General features: G+C 48.8%; 2 protein-coding genes, 1 long non-coding RNA gene and 1 other non-coding gene across 12 annotated transcripts in view; 2 read left to right on the top strand and 2 right to left on the bottom strand.

Moving 5' to 3' along the window:
• KIAA0513 (KIAA0513 ortholog) overlaps positions 1 to 7,370 on the bottom strand; it is a 63,181-nt gene extending 55,811 nt beyond the window's left edge. For both annotated transcript variants that reach the window (XM_003922815.4, XM_003922814.4), the window contains exon 1: positions 7,259 to 7,370. The gene's annotated coding sequence lies outside the window, so the exon portion shown is untranslated. The remainder of the gene's footprint in view (positions 1 to 7,258) is intronic.
• A 126-nt stretch (positions 7,371 to 7,496) lies between these two features.
• LOC141581241 (uncharacterized) lies at positions 7,497 to 9,957 on the top strand. Its single transcript, XR_012513759.1, has 2 exons — positions 7,497 to 7,603; positions 8,817 to 9,957. It is a non-coding gene; the product is annotated as an uncharacterized LOC141581241 (long non-coding RNA).
• A 1,413-nt stretch (positions 9,958 to 11,370) lies between these two features.
• On the bottom strand, positions 11,371 to 11,487 carry LOC120361911 (U5 spliceosomal RNA). Its single transcript, XR_005577949.1, has one exon. It is a non-coding gene; the product is annotated as a U5 spliceosomal RNA (small nuclear RNA).
• Positions 11,488 to 18,210: 6,723 nt separating this feature from the next.
• ZDHHC7 (zDHHC palmitoyltransferase 7) overlaps positions 18,211 to 20,872 on the top strand; it is a 40,681-nt gene continuing 38,019 nt past the window's right edge. For 2 of the 8 annotated variants that reach the window (XM_074400903.1, XM_074400927.1), the window contains exons 1-2: positions 18,478 to 18,642; positions 19,391 to 19,571. The gene's annotated coding sequence lies outside the window, so the exon portion shown is untranslated. The other 6 variants (XM_003922813.3, XM_074400899.1, XM_074400912.1 and 3 more) reach the window with 5 other exon arrangements.

Raw genomic sequence — 20,872 nt, 5'->3', positions numbered from 1 at the left:
TTTCACAGCCTGGGAGAGGAGGGTCCCCACAGAGTCCGCTGGAGACCAGGGCTCCCTAAGCCACGAGCTGTCTGTGCCCCCAGTGTTTCTTCATTGCCTGCTCCACGCTGGGCACTGGGCGAGGCCTGGGGAACAGAAGAACCAGCAGGACAGCGCAGGACTTGCAGAACCGCTCCTGACCTGCTTAGGGAGGAATGGGTGGTGAAGAGGGCAAGAGACAGGCACCTGCCACGGGACGGGGAACAGATCCAGCACTGCCGTGGCCACACTCAGGGAACTGGGGTCTCGGGAAGATGTCCTGGTGCCTGGGGCTTTACGAGCCAGGTGGAAGTCAGAGGGCCGAGTGGAGGCAGGGGAGCCGACCGCCCGGCCTGTGGAAGGGGCAGAGGCAAGCGCATGGTGCGGGGCAGGGCTCAGGGGCCCCGCGCCCTGCACAGCACATGTCTCCAGTGAGCACTGATGGGGGGTCTCAAAGGTGACCCGCACTCTGCCAGGGGAGGCAGCTCACGGGAGAGGCGGAGAACCCAGGCCCAGAGGCAGGCTACCCTGACCCCTGCGCTGCCCTCACACATTGTGTGATGGAGGCACGTTACTCTGCCTTTCCATGCCTCAGTTTTCTCATCTGTGAGATGGAAACAGTAACTGTGGCTATTTTATATTGTTTTTGTGAGGGCTAAAGTGACAGGCCAATAAGGCACTGGGCACATAGCTGGGTGTGGACAGAGGAAACCCTATAAGTATGAGGCATAATAACAACCACACTATTTTTATACCTCAGCCACATAAAATAAATTGCCCCCATCACCTTCCTTCCCATGAGCCCTCTGTACTTGCCCTGGACAGGGTGAGCCCTGCCTAGTGAAGTCTAAGGCACAAGACTATGAAAACCACCCCAGAAATAAAAGCACTTTCCCTACACTCTTGCCCCACATTTACCTCTACAGACTCACTTCTGCTAAGCACCTTCCTTTCCCAGATAAACTCTTTGGCAGGAGTACAGTCATCAACTCTTTCCTTTCCTTCTTTTTTTGACATAGAGTTTTGGTCTTGTTGCCCAGGCTGGAGTGCAATGGCGCAATCTTGGCTCACTGTAACCTCCGCCTCCCAGGTTCACGCGATTCTCCTGCTTCAGCCTCCTGAGTACCTGGGCTTACAGGCAACCAAAACCATGGCTGGCTAATTTTTGTACTTTTAGTACAGAGAGGGCTCCACCATGTTGGCCAGGCTGGTCTCAAACTCCTGGCCTCCAGTGATCCACCTGCGTCTGCCTCCCAAAGTGCTGGGATTACAGGCATCAGCTACCACACTTGGCCTCATCAGCTTTTAACATGGGGAAACAAGTCATCTGTCAACAAAAGTCAGGAGTTGTAGCGAGGCTGGAGGAAGGAAGGACTGAGGGGAGGGACGGGGAGCACTGGCCACGGGGTGAGGCAGGTGATAATCAGGGACATTAAAAGGACATCAGATCTCCGGAGGGGGACAGAAGAAACAGACAGTAATGCCAATGGGGAGAGGAACTGGGAAGCTGGGGGGTACGGGGAGGGACAAATTACTTTTCACTCGACCTCTTTCTGTATCATTTGAATTTGGTACCATCTGCATATATTAGTCAAAAACAAAAATAAAGACGGGGGCATATTGGGTATCTGGGTGACAGACTCAGGAAGTGAGGCATCTCTAGGTGCAGGTGCCAGTCACCAGAGAAGTCAGCTGGCACCTGTCCTGCCCTATCCACCCCTGCCCCTCCCCTCCCCCACCCCCCGGCCCAAAGAGGGGACAGTTGCTCTGTGAACTCCCTGAGGGCTCATCCTTGGTAACACCTCAGCCGCAGAAGCCCGGCACTCTGACGTCCTTAGTAAACAGCCCTTCCAATCGGCGGGAGGAGGCTCTATCGATGCCACCGCCTCCAGGCAGCATCACCTAAGCGGGATACCACCTTATCAGCCGCGCCATGTATTTCACCGCTGGACGCCGATGAGCTGTTCCTCCACTACAAGGACCAGTGCAGCAAAACACGAAGGAAAGAAATCATCTCTCCAGGCCCCTGCAGAGCGCATCAGGGAAACCCTGCATCCTGACCTGAAGCAGCTGTGGCGTCCCCGCCAGGAGGGGTAAAGAAGCTGAGGGCTCTGCAATCAGAAGTGAGGAAGTGTCACTGCTCTGGAGCTGCCTGGCCTGGGGCAAGTGGCTGGCTTGCTGGCCCTCTTCACCGTGAAGTACACTAGTCAGCATTTGCCTCGAAAAATCAAATCGTAAGGATCATGAATACTTTTCATGAAAACATCCACATCCCTGTCATTATCCCTAAAAATAGCCCAGCACCTCCTGCTAATTTTTCCCTTCAAAACGTCACTGCACCTTGAAGCTGCAAGGCATTATAGATTGAATTTAGGTGCCCCCCCCACCCCAAAAGACTGAATTTAGGCATACTCCCAACCCCCCCAGGCACCAAAAGATATGTTGAGGTCCTAACCCAGGGAACCTGTGAACTTCACTGGAAATAGGGTCTCTGTGGATGTAATTAGTTAACAGGAGGTCATCCCAGCACTTAGGGAGGCCGAGGCAGGAGGATCACTTGAGGTCAGGAGTTCGAGACCAGCCAGGACAACATGGCGAAACCCCGTCTCTACCAAAAATGCAAAAACTAGCCAGGTATGGTGGTATGTGCCTGTAATTCCCGCTACATGGGAGGCTGAGGCAAGAGAATCACTTAAACTTGGGAGGCGGTAGTTGCAGTGAGCTGAGATCACGCCCTGCATTCCAGCCTGGGCAACAGAGACTCTGTCTGAACACAAGAGAAGGTCATAATGGAGTAGGGTAGACCCTAAGTCCAATCTGACTGGAGGAGAAGAGACACAGACCTACAGGAGAAGACATGAAGTGGAAACAGACACACAGGGACAAGGAGGCCATGTGACCACAGGGGCAGAGCCTGGGGTGACGCAGCTGCCAGTGAGGGAATATCACGGATCACCGGCCACCAGCAGAAGCTGAAAGCGAGGCACAGAGTCTCCCTCTGAGTCCCCAAGAAGGAATCAATCCCGTTAACGCCTTAATTCTGGACTTCTGGTCTCCAGAACTGTGAGAATAAATTTTGGTTGCTTTAAGCCGCCAGTTTGTGGTTTTTGGTTAGAGCAGTCCTGAGAGGAATGAAACCTGGCATTACTGTCTATCCAATGCCTGGATTCTCTTGCCCAGTGGTCTGCTAGCCAGGCTAGGTTAGACCGTCTCTAGTAAAACCATTCTCCAATAAACAAGGTCATTTCTGATATTGTTATGAAGAAAATAAAATACTGTAATATGACAGAGTGAGTGGGCAGGACCAGAAGAAAAAGGAACAATTATTTTGACTATTAGGGAAGGTCTCACTGAGGATATAATATTACAGCAGTGACCTGAACGGCAGGAAGCTGGCCATGGAAATGGGAGGAACAGCCCGTGCAAAGGCCCTGAGGCACAGTCATCTCGGCACTCAAGGCCCAGGAAGAAGGTGGAAGCTTCGTGAATGACAGTGGCAGTCAATGAGGCTGGAGAAACAGGCAGGGTCAGTCAGCACCTGCACAGCTGGCCTGATTGACCAAGATCCTGGGATGCTGCTGGGGAAAGACACGATTTAACTCAGAGTTTCTAAACGATCACTCGGGCATGATCACGTTCTTAAAACTGAAGTCTGGGGTGCAGTGGCATAATCTCAGTTCATGGCAATCTCCACCTCCAGGGCTCAAGTGATCCTCCCAGCTCAGCCTCCCTAGTAGTTGGCATTACAGGTTTGCACCACCATGCCTGGCTAATTTTTGTCTTATTTTTGGCAGAGACGGGGTTTTCCCACGTTGCCCAGGTTGGTCTTGAACTCCTGAGCTCAAGCAATCCGCCCTCCTGGGTCCCCAGAGAGTGCTGGTATTCCAGGTACAGCCACCACGCCCGACCAAGGCCAAGTCTTTCTATTACTTTTGTCCTTTGGTTCCTGGAACCTTGGGACTCTACAGAATGAGCTTAATAAGTCACAGTTCCTAAGCTTCTCCAGGCTTCCTACATCTACTTCATTCAGCACTGTAGCGGTTTCCAATGAATATGCTTATTTTTTTTCTACACCCTTCATGACATGTGATGTTCAGAAAAGAACACAACATTCTAAGCGTGGAGTAGCCGGGAACTATCACCTGTTTCATCCAGGCCTACACGTCTGGTTCCTGTGCCGGGATTACCACGGCTTCCCACTATTTCCTACCACTAATGTGCCAAAACATCTATCAGCCAACCTTCCCCTGAAGCTCTGTTTTTGATGCTCTGATTTTTAGAAAGTGGGATTAAAACTTGTCCTTTCCTCATGAGAACAGCTATGCTTTTTTTTTTTTTTTTTTTGAGAGGGGAGTCTTTGTCACCCAGGCTGGAGTACAGTGATGTGGTCTTGGCTCACTGCAACTCTGCCTCCGGAGTTCAAGTGATTCTCCTGCCTCAGCCTCCCATGTAGCTGGGATTACAGATGTGCGCCACCATGCCCAACTAATTTTTATATTTTTAGTAGAGACAGGGTTTCACCATGTTGCCCAAGCTGGTCTCAAACTCCTGACCTCAGGTAATCCACCTGCCTCAGCCTCCCAAACTGCTGGGATTACAGGTAGGTGAGAGCCACCGCACTGGCTCTATGTCTTATTTTTAAGTGTCACCATGACCCATACAATGCCACATAGAAAAAATGGTTTAGAATAAACAAAGCTACTGGGTCAGCTCGCTTGGTTTCACAACCACTGCATTTCTCTTTCGGGTGGAGGACAAGAAAAATGATTGTAGCAGGCTTCACGAGAATGGCCACGCTCTCTTGCCTCACACAGCTGAAGACACCTAGGCTATTTGGAAACACAGAGCACTTAAGCAAAAGACACTCTTAGCAATTACACTTCCTACTAGATTTCTCAAGGACCTCTAAATAAATCTGAGTCCGTGCAGAGGACCTCAAGCTCAGGGCAGGGGCTGGAGTGACGCAGCCGACTCCGTAAGCCGGGCAGGTGGTGGAAGAGAAGGATGTTTTGCAAGCCTCTAGGAAAGCCCCGGGACCCCTGGTGTGAGGCGCGATCTACCTGGACCCACCCCACTTTCCATTCCGCAGAGTGGCAAGGGCTGCTATATCCAGTGTCAGCCGGCCGTGTTAAACACTTCACTGTGCTCCAGTAGCTAAGCGACCCCATTTCACTCAGCCTCAGTTTCCTCATCTGTAACACGGGAACGATAACACACCCATCATTGCCAAGCTTATGATGAAGATCAACCAAGAGTCTGCGATGGAAAGCCCCTGTGAGGTATGAAAGTGGGGGTGATTATGGGCAATAGAGCTTTTACTCCCGCCTTTCCGTGTCTCTCCTGATGTTGGCTGCCTTCTCATGACTTTTTTTTAAAAGAATTGCCCCAGGCTGTTTTTGGTGTTTCTTTTAACCTGATTACTTTTGCTTTAGGAGAGAAAGGAGAGAGGAGGTGGGAGGAGAGAGAGGCACACAGCATGACTCATCCCACCCCAAACCTTTCCTGGAGACTGTCCTAAAACATGCTCCTCAGAGCCACTGGGGCTATTATAAAGCAATTCACTTTTGAAGAAGAAGTTATTATCATGAAAGGAGACCCACGTCTAATATCTGCGGAGATCCTCCACTTACTGAGGTTCTGCAGCAAACGATTTAAGGCTTGTGATTTACTCAGTCACTGAGTGGCTTCTCACTGCCTTTGGCTGTTACATCTCAAATAATGCAAACCAACCTTCACACTAACTGACACGTCCCATACAAAAGGCAAACAGAGCCAGAAACGTCAGAATGTAACAGAGGCTAGTGATGATCTGATCGCTAAGGCTGCCTACATGTCAGTCCCACGCCATCTTCATCTCTTTAGTGGAAAAAGAAAATCTCATGAGTCAACTTTTTCATTGCAAACCAATCTCAATAGCCTTTCGTCCTGTGCTTCAAAGGCATAAGCAGTCCTATTTCTGAACAAAGTGGAAATAAAAACAAATGACAGCCAAAGAGAGACACTGAACAATGGAGAACATACCCTTCCCAGGAGAACTGGGGGGAGACAGGAAGGAACGCTCAAATGCGATATAATCCAAACCTTCTTCCTTTGCACCATACAGTGTTAAGCATGTCTCTGCCCGGCTTTTAGGTTGAGGGTGGGGGTAGCTTTTAAGGAAATCAATCTGAAACATCAACATCAAGTCGCAGCCTGGCTAAAGCAGCCTCGGCCCTGACAGCTGTCAGCCTGCCTCTAACACTGACTCACCACAGCCACACTACCTCCACGTCAGGGACGCCTCACCTGGGCCAGCTCAGCAGAGAGTTCCTGCTCAATCTGCAGGCTGGGACTCATGCCTGGCCCTTACCTAGAGAGGAAGAGGAGCTGGCCAGTGCCCCTGCGAAGTCTTTTTCTCCTCTTCCCCTTTTCATCTTCCGAAGTCTAATCAACCTGCAACCCAGGGAAGCACAAACCAAGGACAGGGGTGGGAAGGGTGGGAGGGCACGCACCCAGCTCCAGAACACTCAATTCTGTCCTTTCCAAGATCCTGGAAACGGGCTCTATTCCACCTCAGCCAGCTGTCCTACACTGAACTGCTAAAACCACATTTTCACTGCTATCCTCCCCTTTGCTTACCGGCCCATCAAGAGGAGAGGGAAGAGGCAGAATGGACGGGGGAGGTCACCCGGGCCAGGAAGCCCCTTTCTGTCACCTCCCCCCCACCCCCGCCAGCCCCGGGAGCAATGAGGCAGCAACTTCACACCCCGCACACACGCACGACTCCCCAATGTTTCTCTCCCCTGGGTCCCTGCACCCTCTCCCCAGCTTGCCCTTGCAGGAGTCCGGGGTTTCTTCTTTCCCCAAGGCTGGGACACCAGCTTCATCCCAAAGCCACCTGCTGCCACCACCTGCCCCGGGGCTGGGGGCGCCTCCTCCAGGCGGCGGCCCGGGCTGCACTCATTCCCAGACGTCTGCACTGCCTCTCCGCCCGTGGGCTCCCGGCCCCCTTACCCTCTTCCCTTTGCGTCCCAGCAGGCGAGGAGCCAGCGGAGACCCCCGATCCGAGCCCCGGGCCCGCGAGGCCCCGCCCCCGACGCCCGGCGAACCCCTCCTCCCTCCCCGGGCCCCCCGCCCTACGGCGCTCCCAGCTGTCACCCCTCGCAGACCCCCGCCCCGGGTCTCCGTCATCCCTCCCGAGTCATCGTTCCTCTCACGAGCCTGTCAGGCCAGCCCGAGGCCGCCCCACCGCCCCTCTCACCGCGGGCGGACCGGACAGCGAACCGGTGCCGTCGGACTCCGCGGCTGCAGCTACTGCGCCGCCCGCGAGCAGCCGGGTCTTTTCCTGGCGCCGCGGCGTGGGCTGTCAGTCAGCCGCACGCTCCCGCCTCCAGTCCCTTCTGCGCAGGCGCGAGACGAGCCCTCCTCGCAGGGGGGCGGCCCGCAGTGGGCGTCACGTGAAGGGGCGGAGCCTGCGCGGCCCGAGGGCTGCCCCGCCCCGTGGGAGCGCGCTCTGCGACTCCGGGATCCTCCTTGCTGGCTCGTCTAGAAGCTGGCTGTTGTCCGGCTACTGGAAGAGTGGGTGGGGCAGGCCCCGTGCGCACAGGTGAGTTAGTTATTCCGTGATTTTGTTGCGGGTAAGGGAAGCGCCAGCAGGGAGGTAGGAAATACCGTCTGATTTTAGTTGCTTCCCAGCCCTGGGTTTCCCTACCTTTAAAACAAGCGTGTCACTTGCCCGCCCTATCCCCTAGTTCCAGTGAAAGCATGACATTAACCAACATACCTTTAAAATTAGTCCGGCGAGGCTTTGAGCTGGAGCTAAAAAGAATAATAATAAAATATAAAAAATTTAAAACAATTTAAAAAGAGATTTAAAAAAGAAAAAAGTCTGGGCCAGGCGCGGTGGCTGACACCTGTAATCCCAGCACTTTGGGAGGCCGAGGCGGGTGGATCACGAGGTCAAGAGATCGAGACCATCCTGATCAACATGGTGAAACCCCGTCTCTACTAAAAATACAAAAAAATTAGCCGGGCATGGTGGCGCGTGTCTGTAATCCCAGCTACTCAGGAGGCTGAGGCAGGAGAATTGCCTGAACCCAGGAGGCGGAGGTTGCGGTGAGCCGAGATCGCGCCATTGCACTCCAGCCTGGGTAACAAAAGCGAAACTCCGTCTCAAAAAAAAAAAAAAAAAAAAAAAAAAAAAAAAAAAAAAAAAGTCTGGCGAGGATGCAGGTTATGGAAGAGCAATTGGAGGCCAATTTACTTTTTAAAACGGGGCGTCTTCGAGACTGGTAGATTCCATCTCAGCTTCTCCATAAATTCTAGGCCAGTCTGCATTTTTTCAGCAAATACAATAAATACAACGTTCAGGCCATTCAGTTTCTTCTGTCTCTTCAATTAAAAGAAAAAAAAAGTTTTTAAAGTATAAGTGCTGCCTTTGGATGCCTTTTTCGTTGTAGCGAAGTATAGAAACAAACTGCCAGCCCCTCCCTGTAATTTGGGGATTATGACATACTTGACTCCAGCACCTACCAAAGTAGAGAATCTGGTTCTGGAGTGTTGGCTCTGACACCTTAGATTTTCTGGAGACATTTGTACAACCACATTCCAGTGCTGTAATGTCCACCAGGTAGCTCTTTAAATGAAACGATGAAGCCTTCTCTCTAAAGAAATGCAGTGATACCTGAAATAGGGCTGAATGTCAATTTTAGAAAACGGTGGGTTTTCTGAAGTTATGGGAGTTATGCAGGACAAACAAGTTCTACCACTTAAATGATGACATATGGATTGATCAAGTATCTGTCCCATGCCCCAAGCAGAAGTGATAGTCCTTGGAAAGCTGGAGACTTGAACTGTAGACTCCTTGGGAAAGTTTAAGGGAACACATGAAGAAGACAGCTGGGAGCTGCAGTACCATTATGGTTATGGAGCCTTCAGTGCCATAGCTCCTTCTGGTTCATTCTGGATTTGCCTGACCAACTGGACGTGGCCACCATGCACGTGAAGCTGGAACTCAGGGTGTTTCCAGTTTGGAAACCTTATGTCGATGCTACAGATAAGTGGGTATGCTTTTGGTCTCTGCAGGGTTCTGCCCTTAGTTCGGCAGGATGCAAGTGCCATCTTGCAGAATTCATGAGAATGGAAGAGGATGGTTGCTGCGGCTGAAGGAATTCCTCCCCTGAATCAGCAAGTGAACCTAGCACAAGGCACCGACTTGTGCCATCCTGACCTGACCTTGCATTACCAGCTGTTCGGGAGAAGTGAAAAAAGATCACTCATTTAGAGTCAGATTCTATTTTAGGGGAACATCATGCAGACCCTCTCCTGACCGTGTAGAAGGTTTTCTGACCTTTTCAGAAGGTTAGAGAGAGGTAGATGACATGACCATTTTTTAAAAGAGGAAGAGAGTGAGTTCTGCAAACCACAGATCAGTGAACTTGACATTGGGCCTGGAAAATCTTCAGGACAGATGACTTAACAAAAAAAATATTTGTGACTTCTCCAAAGAGGAAACACCAGAGACAAAGACCAAGTCACACTAGTTTAACCTTATTTCTTGCTGTGAATTATATAAACTGGTATATCAAGGAAATATGCTGGAAATATGCATCTGGACCCAGAAGGTGTATTTCCCAGGATTCTTTCAACTATAAGTGATGGAAACTCAATTCAAACTAGGAGGCCGAAAGCTTGTGGATCACCTGAGGTCAGGAGTTCGAGACTAGCCTGGCCAACATGGTGAAAGCCTGTCTCTACTAAAAACACAAAAAAGTTAACCGGCATGGTGGTGGGCACCTGTAATCCCAGCTACTTGGGAGACTGAGGCAGGAGACTCGCTTGAACCCGGGAAGTGGAGGTTGCAGTGAGCAGAGATCGCGTCAGTGCACTCCAGCTTGGGCAACAAGAGCGAAACTCAAAAAAAACCATAAATAAATAAAAATAATAAATAAGTCAACAAGCTACCGGCCGATTTCTTGTATATTTTTTATGATTCTGTTTACATTGTATATTTTTGAGAGTCTGTGCACATAGGAACATATATAAAACATGTAATCCACAACTTTTTTTTTTTTTTTTTTTTGAGACGGAGTTTTGCTCTTGTTACCCAGGCTGAAGTGCGATGGTGCGATCTCGGCTCACCGCAGCCTCCGCCTCCTGGGTTCAGGCAAGTCTCCTGCCTCAGCATCCTGAGTAGCTGGGACTACAGGCACGCGCCACCATGCCCAGCTAATTTTTTTTTGTATTTTTAGTAGAGACGGGGTTTCACCATGTTGACCAGGATGGTCTCGATCTCTTGACCTCGTGATCCACCCGCCTCGGCCTCCCAAAGTGCTGGGATTACAGGCTTGAGCCACTGCGCCCGGCTATTCTTTTTTGCATAAATACACAGTTCTATATAATAGACTCAACATACCTTGAGGATGTCGATTCATAAAAAACGGTCTCATTTTCTTTTTACAGTTGCAGACACAGTATTCCATTTGAGTCCAACATATTAGGACTTTAATATATTGATGGGCATAGAGGGTCAGGCCACTTGTTCACTTCTACAAGCATGCCACAGGAATTCCTCCTACACATAGACTCACCCATCTGCACAAAGATGTTTGCATCTGGGATTTCCAAAGAGAGGAACTCCTGCGTCAAGGGGCATGTGCACTTAGACTTTTGTGACTCGCGATGCCAACTTACTCTGCAAAGGGTGCAACAGACGTGCAATTGTACCAATTTGGTTTGCCCTGCAAACACAGCATACCTGTATTACCAAATCTTGACCCATCTGCTAGTGAAGAATGGTATTTAGGGCTAGGCACAGGGGCTCATGCCTATAATCCCAGCACTTTGGCAGGCCAAGGTGGGTGGATCACCTGAAGTCAGGAGTTCGAGACCAGCCTGGCCAACATGGTGAAAACCCATCTCTACTAAAAACACAAAAATTAGCCAGGCATGGTGGTTAGACCCTGTAATCCCAGCTAATTGGGAGGCTAAGACACAAGAATTACTTGAACCCAGGAGGCAGAGGTTGCAGTGAGCCAAGATTACACCAGCCTGGATGACAGAATGAGACTCTGTCTCAAAAAAAAAGGTATTTATTTCCTTATATGTTAAATTTGTATTCAATCCTTTCTGAATGTGGCTGAGTATCTTTTCACATATTTGAATAAAGCTTCTACTTTAATTTTTTTCTTTTTTGAGACAGGTTCTCTATTGCCCAAGCTGGAGTACAGTGGTGCAATCTTCGCTCATTGCAACTTCCGCCTCCTGGGTTCAAGTGATTCTCCTGTCTCACCCTCTGGAATAACGGGGACTACAGGCACGTGCCACCACATCCAGCTACTTTTTTTTTTTTTTTTCTTTTCCTTTTTTTTACTTAGCCCTGCCTAAGCAGGACAGCAAAAAATTTGGTTATAAACTCATAATTGTTCCTCTCCATGGAAATCTTTAGTAAAAGGTGAAAGACTTACTCGTTATGAAGAGAAACCAGAGGATAATTTTTGCTTTTTTAATACAGATGGGGTTTCACCATGTTGGCCAGGCTAGTCTCGAACTCCTGGCCTCAAGTGAGATGCCTGCCTTAGCCTCCCAAAATGCTAGGATTACAGAGCCTCTACTTTAAATCAGTTTATTTCCTGGGATGAGGGTTTAGCTGGAAACAGCTCCTGAAGATTTGGTTTTTGCCTGAGGGAGAAAATTAATCCTGTAAATGGGACATTCTGCATCTCTACACCACTAGATTTTTCTGCTACTAGGCCTTGAGTGAAATCAGAGAGAGGCAAAAACAAAGAAACAAAAAAACACAAACTCTGTTAAATCAGTCTTTAAACAGGAAGAAACCTTAGAAATCAAGTCTAGGCTGGGCGTGGTGGCTCACGCCTGTAATCGCAGTACTTTGGGAGGTCAAGGCGGGTGGATCATGTGAGGTTGGGAGTTCGAGACCAGGCTGGCCAACATGATAAAACCCCGTCTCTACTAAAAAAATACAAAAAATTAGCTGGATGTGGTGGCAGGCGCCTGTAATCCCAGCTACTTGGGAGGCCAACATGATAAAACCCCGTCTCTACTAAAAAAATACAAAAAATTAGCTGGATGTGGTGGCAGGCGCCTGTAATCCCAGCTACTTGGGAGGCTAAGGCAGGAGAATCGCTTGAACCTGGGAGGTGGAGGCTGCAGTGAGCTGAGATCATACCACTGCACTCCAGCCTGGGAAACAACAGCAAAACTCTGCCTCAAAAAAAAAAAAAAAAAAAAAAAAATCAAGTGTAATCTCATATGGTAGAGATTATTTTTGTGTAAAGCCAAGGCATAGGGAGGGAAATGACTTGCAGAGATCACATATCACTTCTGCTGAGAAACAGATGGAGATCCTTGATAACAATGGAATTATTTTTGTCAACTGCCAACTTCTCCATTAAATATTTTAATGAGCCAGGTAGGGAGGCTCATGCCTGTAATTCCAGCACTTTGGGAGGCTGAGCAAGAGGATTGATTGAGGCTAGGAGTTCAAGACTAGCCTGGGCAATATAGTGAGACCACTACCATCACCCCCCAATCTTAAAAAAAAAAAAAAAATTAACCAGGTGTGGTGGCAGGCAGCTGTAATCTCAGCTACCTGGGAGGCTGAGGCAGAAGGATCACTTGAGCCAAGGAGTTTGAGGCTGCAGTGAACCATACCAAGGCTATTGCACTTCAGCCTGGGCAATAGAGCAAGACCTTGTCTGTCTCTCTAAATAAAAATTTTACTGGCTGCGCGTGGTGGCTCATGCCTGTAATCCAAGCACTTTGGAGGCCAAGGCGAGCGGATCACCTGAGGTTGGGAGTTCAAGACCAGCCTGACCAACAGGGTGAAACCCCGTCTTAAAAAAAAAAAAAAAAAAAACCATTTTAATAAATGATTTTATTGTTCTGTTTCCTTTAGCAAGGATACAATTTTATACAAGCTATACAAGTAACTAAAAGCACAGGCAATGCAAACAAATATAAAAGAAACTTGCAGGACTGTAAGCCAAAAATAAAATGTTAGGACCAGTGTGCTGGTGCATGCCTGTAATCCTAACAACTTGGGAGGCTGAGGTGGGAGGATCACATGAGCTCAGGAGTTCGAGACTGGCCTGGGCAATGTAGTGAGACCTCATCTGTATACATTTAAATAATAATAACAACATTTTAAAAGTTAAAAAAACAAAATTCTAAGCCACCAACCAACTGAATGGACCCTTCCTCTTGGAAAGGACCTCACAAAGTTAACCTGAAAATTAGTTCAGGCCATGATGGCGGGGGTTGGAAATGCCTCACTATACGTTCCTCCTGTTGGAATTTAGGCACAGCTGACCAGAACTAACATTGAAACAGAGGTCCTAAGACTGACGAAGAAGCAGCCTTTTTGTTTTAAGACAGCAAATTCCAGCCTGACCCTAGTATAGCATCATATGGCAGATAGCAGGCCCCGAGAGAAATGAAATCTTTCTTTTTCTTTCCTTTTCTTTGAGACAGAGTCTTGCTGTGTCTCCCTGGCTGGAGTGCAGCGGTGAGATACTCAGCCTCAACCTCCCCGGCTCAAGCAACTCCCACTTCAACCCCCTTCAAGAGCTGGGACTACAGGGATGCATCACCACGCCCAGCCAAAAATTATTAAATTTTCTGTAGACAGGGTCTCACTATATTGCCCAGGCTGGTTTCAAACTGGCCTCAAACTCCTGCCATGGCCTCTCAATATGCTAGGATTGCAAGTGTGAACCACTGCACCTAGACCAAAGTATATTTCTTTGGCATATTTTGAAATGGCCCTGCAAAGCTGTCTCCCGTGGGGAAAGTCTACATTCTGTTAAGAATCCCCTTTTCTATTCAGGTGTTTTCCTTGATCCAGGAGAGAACTTACTAAGAAAATCTAGCACCTTTTTTTTTAATGTCTGTTAAGGACTCCGTGGCCAGGTGCAGTGACTCACCCCTGTAATCCCAGCACTTTGGGAAGCTGAGGCGGGCGGATCACCTGAGCTCAGGAGTTGGCCATCAGCCTAGCCAGCAAGATGAAACCCCGTCTCTACTAAAAGTAAAAAAAAATTAGCTGGGCATGGTAGTGGGTACCTGTAATCCCAGCTACTCGGGAGGCTGAGGCTGAAGAATCACTTGAACCTGGGAGGCAGTGGTTGCAGTGAGCCAAGATCCGATTGCACTCCAGCCTGGGTGACAAGAGCCAAACTCTTGTCTCAAAAAAAAAAAAAAAAAAAAAAAAAAAAAAAAAAAAAAAAAAGAGCTCTGAAGCCTGCTACCTGAGGCTTCACATGCATGATAAAACCAAAGTCTCTACACCCCCTTAACCGACACATTCCTTTCTATTGGCTCCAGGTCTGTAGATAACTCTGTCAACTAATTGCCAATGAGAAAAATCTTTGAATCTACCCAGGACCTGGAAGCACCCGTCCCCGCACCTGACAGCCTTATTTCAGTTGTCCCACCTTTCCAGACTAAACCAATGTACACCTTACATGTATTCATTGATGCTTTCTCTCTCTAAAATGTAAAAAACGAAAAAACTGTAACCCAGCCACCCTGGGACATGTTCTCAGAATCTCCTGGGGCTGTGTCCCGGGCCATTGGTCACTCATATTTGGATCAGAATAAATCTCTTCAAACGAGTTTCACTGTTTGGCTCTAAATTTGTCAAGGTGTAAGTTATGCCCTGGAGACTGGATAATGTTGCATGTTTGCAACTTCTGCTTTTTTTTGAGGCAGAGTCTTGCTCTGTCACCCAGGCTGGAGTGCAGTGGCATGATCTCGGCTCACTGCAACCTCTGCCTCCCAGGTGCAAGCGATTCTTCTGCCTCAGCCTCCCAAGTAGCTGGGACTACAGGCGAGCACCACCATACCTGGCTGATTTTTGTATTTCTAGTAGAGACAGGGTTTCACCATATTGGCCAGGCTGGTCTCAAATTCTTTTTAATTAATTAATTTTTTTTTTAGAGACTGGGCTTCACCATGTTGGCCAGGATGGTCTCCATCTCCTGACCTTCTGATCCGCCTGCCTCGGCCTCCCAAAATGCTGGGATTACAGGCGTGAGCCACCGCACCCAGCCCTGGTCCCAAATTCCTGAGCTCATGATTCACCTGCTTTGGCCTCCCAAAGTGCTGGGATTACAGGCATGAGCCACGGTGCCCAGCCACTTCTGCTTCTGAGACTATAGATTAACTGTCTTCCTCACTATTTGTGTTCTGTAGCTGACTAGGAGAAAGACCTCCTCCCCTTTCAATCACTTACCTTTGTTACAGATCAATTACCTTCTTTATTGGCCTCTACTTAAGTAACACCTTCACTGTGGAACCTCTTCTTAAAGAAAAAGAACACCTTGAATAATCAGATTGTTATAACCGTGCATTAACCCTGCTATAGAAAGATGGTGAAATCCTGTTAAGCTTCCCTAAACTATGTCTTTATAAACCATCCCCAAACTCCATACACTGACTTCCATTCTTTGGAATCTGTACTTTTCTGGTGGCCATCCCCAAACTTTGAGTTTGAATATGCCCTCTTTAGATTCCAATCCTTTTTATTATTTTGGGTTGGCGAAAGTGTGGGGACTGAGAATTATGGGGTGAGGATCCCCTCACTCTTCATTTTTTGAGAGACTTTAAAATGGGTCCAAAGATTATTGGGGGATAGGGGAGGAGAAATCTCCTTATCTTTTTACTCTTTTAAGTTCTTTGCTGGGGCCCTTGTAACAAAGATGAATTAGGTGGGCACGGTGGCCCACCTGTAATACCAGCGCTTTGGAAGGCTGAGACAGGACGGACACTTGGGGTCAGGAGTTCGAGACCAGCCTGGCCAACATGGTGAACCCATCTCTACTAAAAATACAAAAATTAGCCAGGTGTGGTGGCGTGCCACTGCACTCCAGCCTGGGCAACACAGAGACTCTGTCTCAAAACAAAATAATACAATCACACAAAAACAACAACAAAAAACCACACACACAAGAGAAAGACAAATAGAAGTTTATTAACATATACATCTCACATACATGACAGAAACTTGGGGAAGTGTAACTCAAAGAGGTGGCTTAGAAAGTAATTTCACATAGTATCTTCGACAAAGATACTATGTGATCTAATACCTTTGGCTGAGTGTGATGGCTCATGCCTTTAATCCCAGCACTTTGGGAGGCCAAGGCAGGTGGATCACTTACAGTCAGGAGTTTGGGACCAGCCGGCCCAACATGGCGAAATCATCTCTACTCAAAATATAAAGCCCAGCCAGGCATGGTGGTGGGCACCTGTAATTCCAGCTCTTCGGGAGGCTGAGGCAGGAGAATCACTTAAACCTGGAAGTGGAGGTTGCAGTGAGCTGAGATTGCACAACTGCACTCTAGCCTGGGAGATAGAGCGAGACTCCATCTCAAAAAAAAAAAAAAAAAAAAAAAAAAAAAGCAATACTTTCGTATACAGAGTTTTCAGCTTCCAAGGGTGGCAAATGGTGGGAAGAAACTCAATAGAGTGGGGTTTGTTTGCAGATTCCTTTGGTGTCCTCTCTGGGTTAAGAAGAGTCTAGAGTGTCCAATAAAGGTGAATTTACACCTGGCCTTTAAGCAGAAAAGGGGAAGGATAAAGAGAGCTTTTCCTGCATTTGTCGCTTCTTAATTGCCTTCACCTGAAAATAATTTTATGTAAAGAGGCGTATTTTGCGGTGTTATCTTCTGGTTTTCTTTAGGTCTCTTCACTGAAAAAGTAGGTGGTGTCTGGATACCATTCTTGGGTATCTCATGAGGTCTTCTTTTTGTCTTTAAGCTATCGAGAGCGCTAGTGGAGCACTGCGTATACAGCATCATTAATGAGTTACATGAAATCTTTGACATCTGTTCATTTTCTATTAGCGCGATCTCGGCTCACTGCAACCTGCGCCTCCTGAGTAGCTGCTGGGATTACAGGCGCCCATCACCACATCCGGCTGACTTCTGTGTTTTTAGTAGAGACGGCAGTTTCACCATGTTGGCCGGGCTGGTCTCGAACTCCTATTGTCAACTGATCTGCCCGCCTTGGCTTCCCAAAGTGCTGGGATTCCAGGCGTGAGGCACCACGCTTGACCTTAAAATACTTGTTCCTACTTTCAAACACCTTACGGCTTGCTACATGGAAGGGACCGAGGCGATGCTCTGGTGTCCAGGTCCCTCAGAGAGGAGGGCGGGGGATCCGCGGGAACCTCAGGAGTCAGGCTTCCAATCTCCAGTTTCACCATGTTGGCCAGGATGGTCTCGATCTCCTGACCTTGTGATCCGCCCGCCTCGGCCTCCCAAAGTGCTGAGATTACAGGCGCGAGCCACGGTGCCCAGCCACAAATTCGGCTTCTTGGACTATAGATTAACTGTCTTCCTCACTGTTCTTGCTCTGTAGTTGACTAGGAGAGAGAAGACCTCCCCTTTCAATCACTTACCTTTGCTACAGATTAACTGCCTGCTTTTTTTTTTTTTTTTTTTTAGACGGAGTTTCGCTCTTGTTACCCAGGCTGGAGTGCAATGGCGCGATCTCGGCTCACCGCAACCTCCGCCTCCTGGGTTCAGGCAATTTTCCTGCCTCAGCCTCCTGAGTAGCTGGGATTACAGGCACGCACCACCATGCCCGGCTAATTTTTTGTATTTTTAGTAGAGACGGGGTTTCACCATGTTGACCAGGATGGTCTCGATCTCTTGACCTCGTGATCCACCCGCCTCGGCCTCCCAAAGTGCTGGGATTACAGGCGTGAGCCACCGCGCCCGGCCAACTGCCTTCTTTATTGTCCTGGAACTAAGTCCGACCAGGGCGCTTCCCTCTTTTCCCAAGTGCTTTCTGGCTTAGCCGTTTCCACCCCCGCTCCCCTACTTTCCCATTTCCTTAGGTCACACCCCCGCACTTCGTACAGGCCACACCTGGAGCTGCTTCCGAGGCGCCGCCGAGGGCGCCGTACTCTGCCCGGGGCATTCCCGACCCCGTGCCGCAGCCTAACGGCGTGGCTTGAACCCTGCGGCAGCCCGTAGCCCCCATCCTTTCTCCTTCGGACTTCGGTTTGGCTGGATCTCTGTCTTAATGAGAGGGACTGTGACTAAAAACTGCCTTTTGTCAGTGAACTGCCAGTCTGTAAGAGCCTCCGTCCCAGATAAATCCTGGCCCCGGGGTCCCCCTCAAATCGCCTGGAGCGCCCCTCTCCGCCAGAGCGGCCAGGCCGGAACTGCGCAGGCGCGGCGTCGCTGACCTCCCCGGGTTCACTTCCGGGGGTCGCGCCGCCCCGCTCTCCAGCCGGGGCTCTGGGCTCCGGCGTCTGCTCGGCGGCAGCCTCCCCTCGGACCGGCCCGGCGGGACCCAGGGGACCGAGCCGAGCCGCGGGGTCCGTTCCGGCCCGGCCATGAGCGCGGCCGCATGATGCGTCCCTGCCTCGGCCGCTGCAGTCGCCGCCGTCGCCGCCGCAGGCCGGGAGGAGCCGCAGCGCCGGGCGACCCCGCCCGGGCCTCGGGTGAGTGCGGCGTGCTGGGCCGGGCGGCCTGCCTCCTCTGGGGTCTCCCGGCCCCGGGCCTGCCCTGCCCTGCCGTCGGTCCCGCCGCTCGCTCTCCTCCACCCTGCCGCGCACCTGCGACCGTCTGGAGTTCCTAGGGGCGCCTAGGTGTCCGCACTTGACTTCCCTCCCAGGTGCCCTCTTGTCATTCCTTAGTTGCTTTCGGGATAGGGCCGGGATGGCAGCACCAGCTTTTTGCCTGACCTTGAGCGTGACACTCAGCTCTCCGAACCCTGGTTTTCTTTGCGGCTATTGACGGGGTGGTGGTTATAGAGCAGCTATAAACCCTGTGTAAGCTGTAAAGAGTTTTTTATAGGCATGTATTACAATGAGCAGTCTCGCACGTCGTGTTGTGGCTTCCTCTTCAGTTATAAACTTTTTTATTCTCTGCCCATCTTCTTATTTACCTTCCCTTCTGCTCCACGTCAGTCATCGTTGGGTGTTAGTTGCCTGAAAGGGCATCTGGACAGTCAGGTCAGCTCTCAGGGCAGTAAGGTCATCTCTCCTGGTGTAGTTCCTTCTGCAACCGAGTCCCTTTTTTGCTGTTAGATAGACACACTTTATTAGCTTATGAATAACCAGTTTATTGTGGCAGTTAAATTGGAGTGTAAGCAGCAGTGTTGATGCGGCTGCCTGCCTTGTAGCTTCTGTAGTGCCTGAGCTGTATACCGTGCTGGTGAAATCGCTGCTACAGTGTTGCATTTGCAGTCTGCTTATTGAGCACTTAAACGCACACATATTTGTCTATTTTAATGTTAACTGTCTCAAGTGGTCTAGAGGTTTAGGTCAATATGTATTAATATATCTTTTTAAACTCTTCACACAGATGACATGTCTCTCTCTCTCTCTCTCTCTCTTTTTTTTTTTTTTAATGTTTTTCAGTGTTTACGTACCTGAAATCAACTTTTAGTCACTTTGTGGCCTGGCTCTCCGTGGCTCGTGCATGTAATCCCAGCGCTTTGGGAGGCTGAGGCAGGAGGATCGCTTGAGCCCAGGAGTTTGAGAGCAGCCTTGGCAACATACTGAGAGCCCCATCTCTACAAAAAATTAAAAATTTAGCCGGGTATGCTGATGCACGCTTGAGATCTCAGCTGTTTGGGAGGCTGAGGTGGGAGGATTGCTTGAGATCGAGATCATGCCACAGCACTCCAGCCTGAGCAACAGAGTGCGATCCCATAAAAAAAAAAGTCACTTTGTTAAATTTGCTTGTTATAAAGTCAGAACTTGGTTATAACCAAGTGAAAGGCTCTTGGGATATTTGAAATACAGAATGGAACAGAAGTATTAACTAAATTGCATTTCTTGCAGGGTCTGAAAAATAGATGGTTAGGGTTATTGGAGCTAATTTGCATTGTGTACTTTTTGGAGTTAGACTGGTAAGGCCCACGTTGACTTCTGATTTGAGAGTTGAAGGAGAAGACTATTCAAAAAGGTAATTTCCTAAAGGATACTCTAAATAACAATGGGAACTCTTCTGCTACCATTACCATTGGCTCAGAGCCTGCCTTACTTAACAAATAAATGAATTGGAACCTTTACAGCCCTGCTAACCAATGAACTGTAAAAACAAATCCTCGTTAAGAGCAGAAAATTATTAGTCTGAACAGATTGACCCTCTCAGTGAGAGAGAAAAGCACTGAAAGGAACTGTATATAAGAACAATCTTGGCTGGGCGTGGTGGCTCACGCCTGTAATCTCAGCACTTTGGGAGGCTGAGGCAGGCGGATCACCTGAGGTCAGGAGTTCAAGACCAGCCTGGCCAACATGGGGAAACCCTGACTTTAAAAAAAAAAAAAAAAAAAAAAAAAGAACAATCTTGATTCAGTCAAAAGTATGAATGTACATTTACGTTCTTCCTGAAACTTAACTGCTGGCTTGGACGCTTTAGTGATATAAATCTTTGTTAAAGTAACAAAGGGACTAAAGTAAATGGGCCTGGAAATAAGTTCACATGGAAGGTTAATATTTGGGATGAATTGAGTAGTTTTCCTGATTGGACAACTATACAAGATTTTTTACTAAAGCAGCTTTTTGGGTGTGTTTCTTTAAAATATTTAACCTATAGAAGTACCTTTTTTTTTTTTTTTAAACCTTAAAGCAGAATATAAAGTCAGAACTCATTTTCACTGGAAATACTTATTCGCAAAGCTAGTCTCCAGGGTCAGTGTTTATAACTTGCTGTGTGACCCTTCTGTTGTAACATCTGAGAAGAGTTTACGTGGACTCTGCCAGTTAGGTAGCTAGACAGTTTAGAGGAAACAGTGCCAGTGCACACAGGGTTGCCCTCACTTCTGATAGCGACTGCAAGTTGTTACTGTTTTTTGGGTGGAGGTGATGGTTCCCAAAACCGTGCTTGGGTGGAGT

This window comes from Saimiri boliviensis, chromosome 1, assembly GCF_048565385.1.
Source record: "Saimiri boliviensis isolate mSaiBol1 chromosome 1, mSaiBol1.pri, whole genome shotgun sequence".
In the NCBI taxonomy this organism is placed as follows: Eukaryota; Metazoa; Chordata; class Mammalia; order Primates; family Cebidae; genus Saimiri; species Saimiri boliviensis.
The sequence above is the reverse complement of the archived record's forward strand: the minus strand, read 5'-3'. Positions and strand labels throughout refer to the sequence as shown.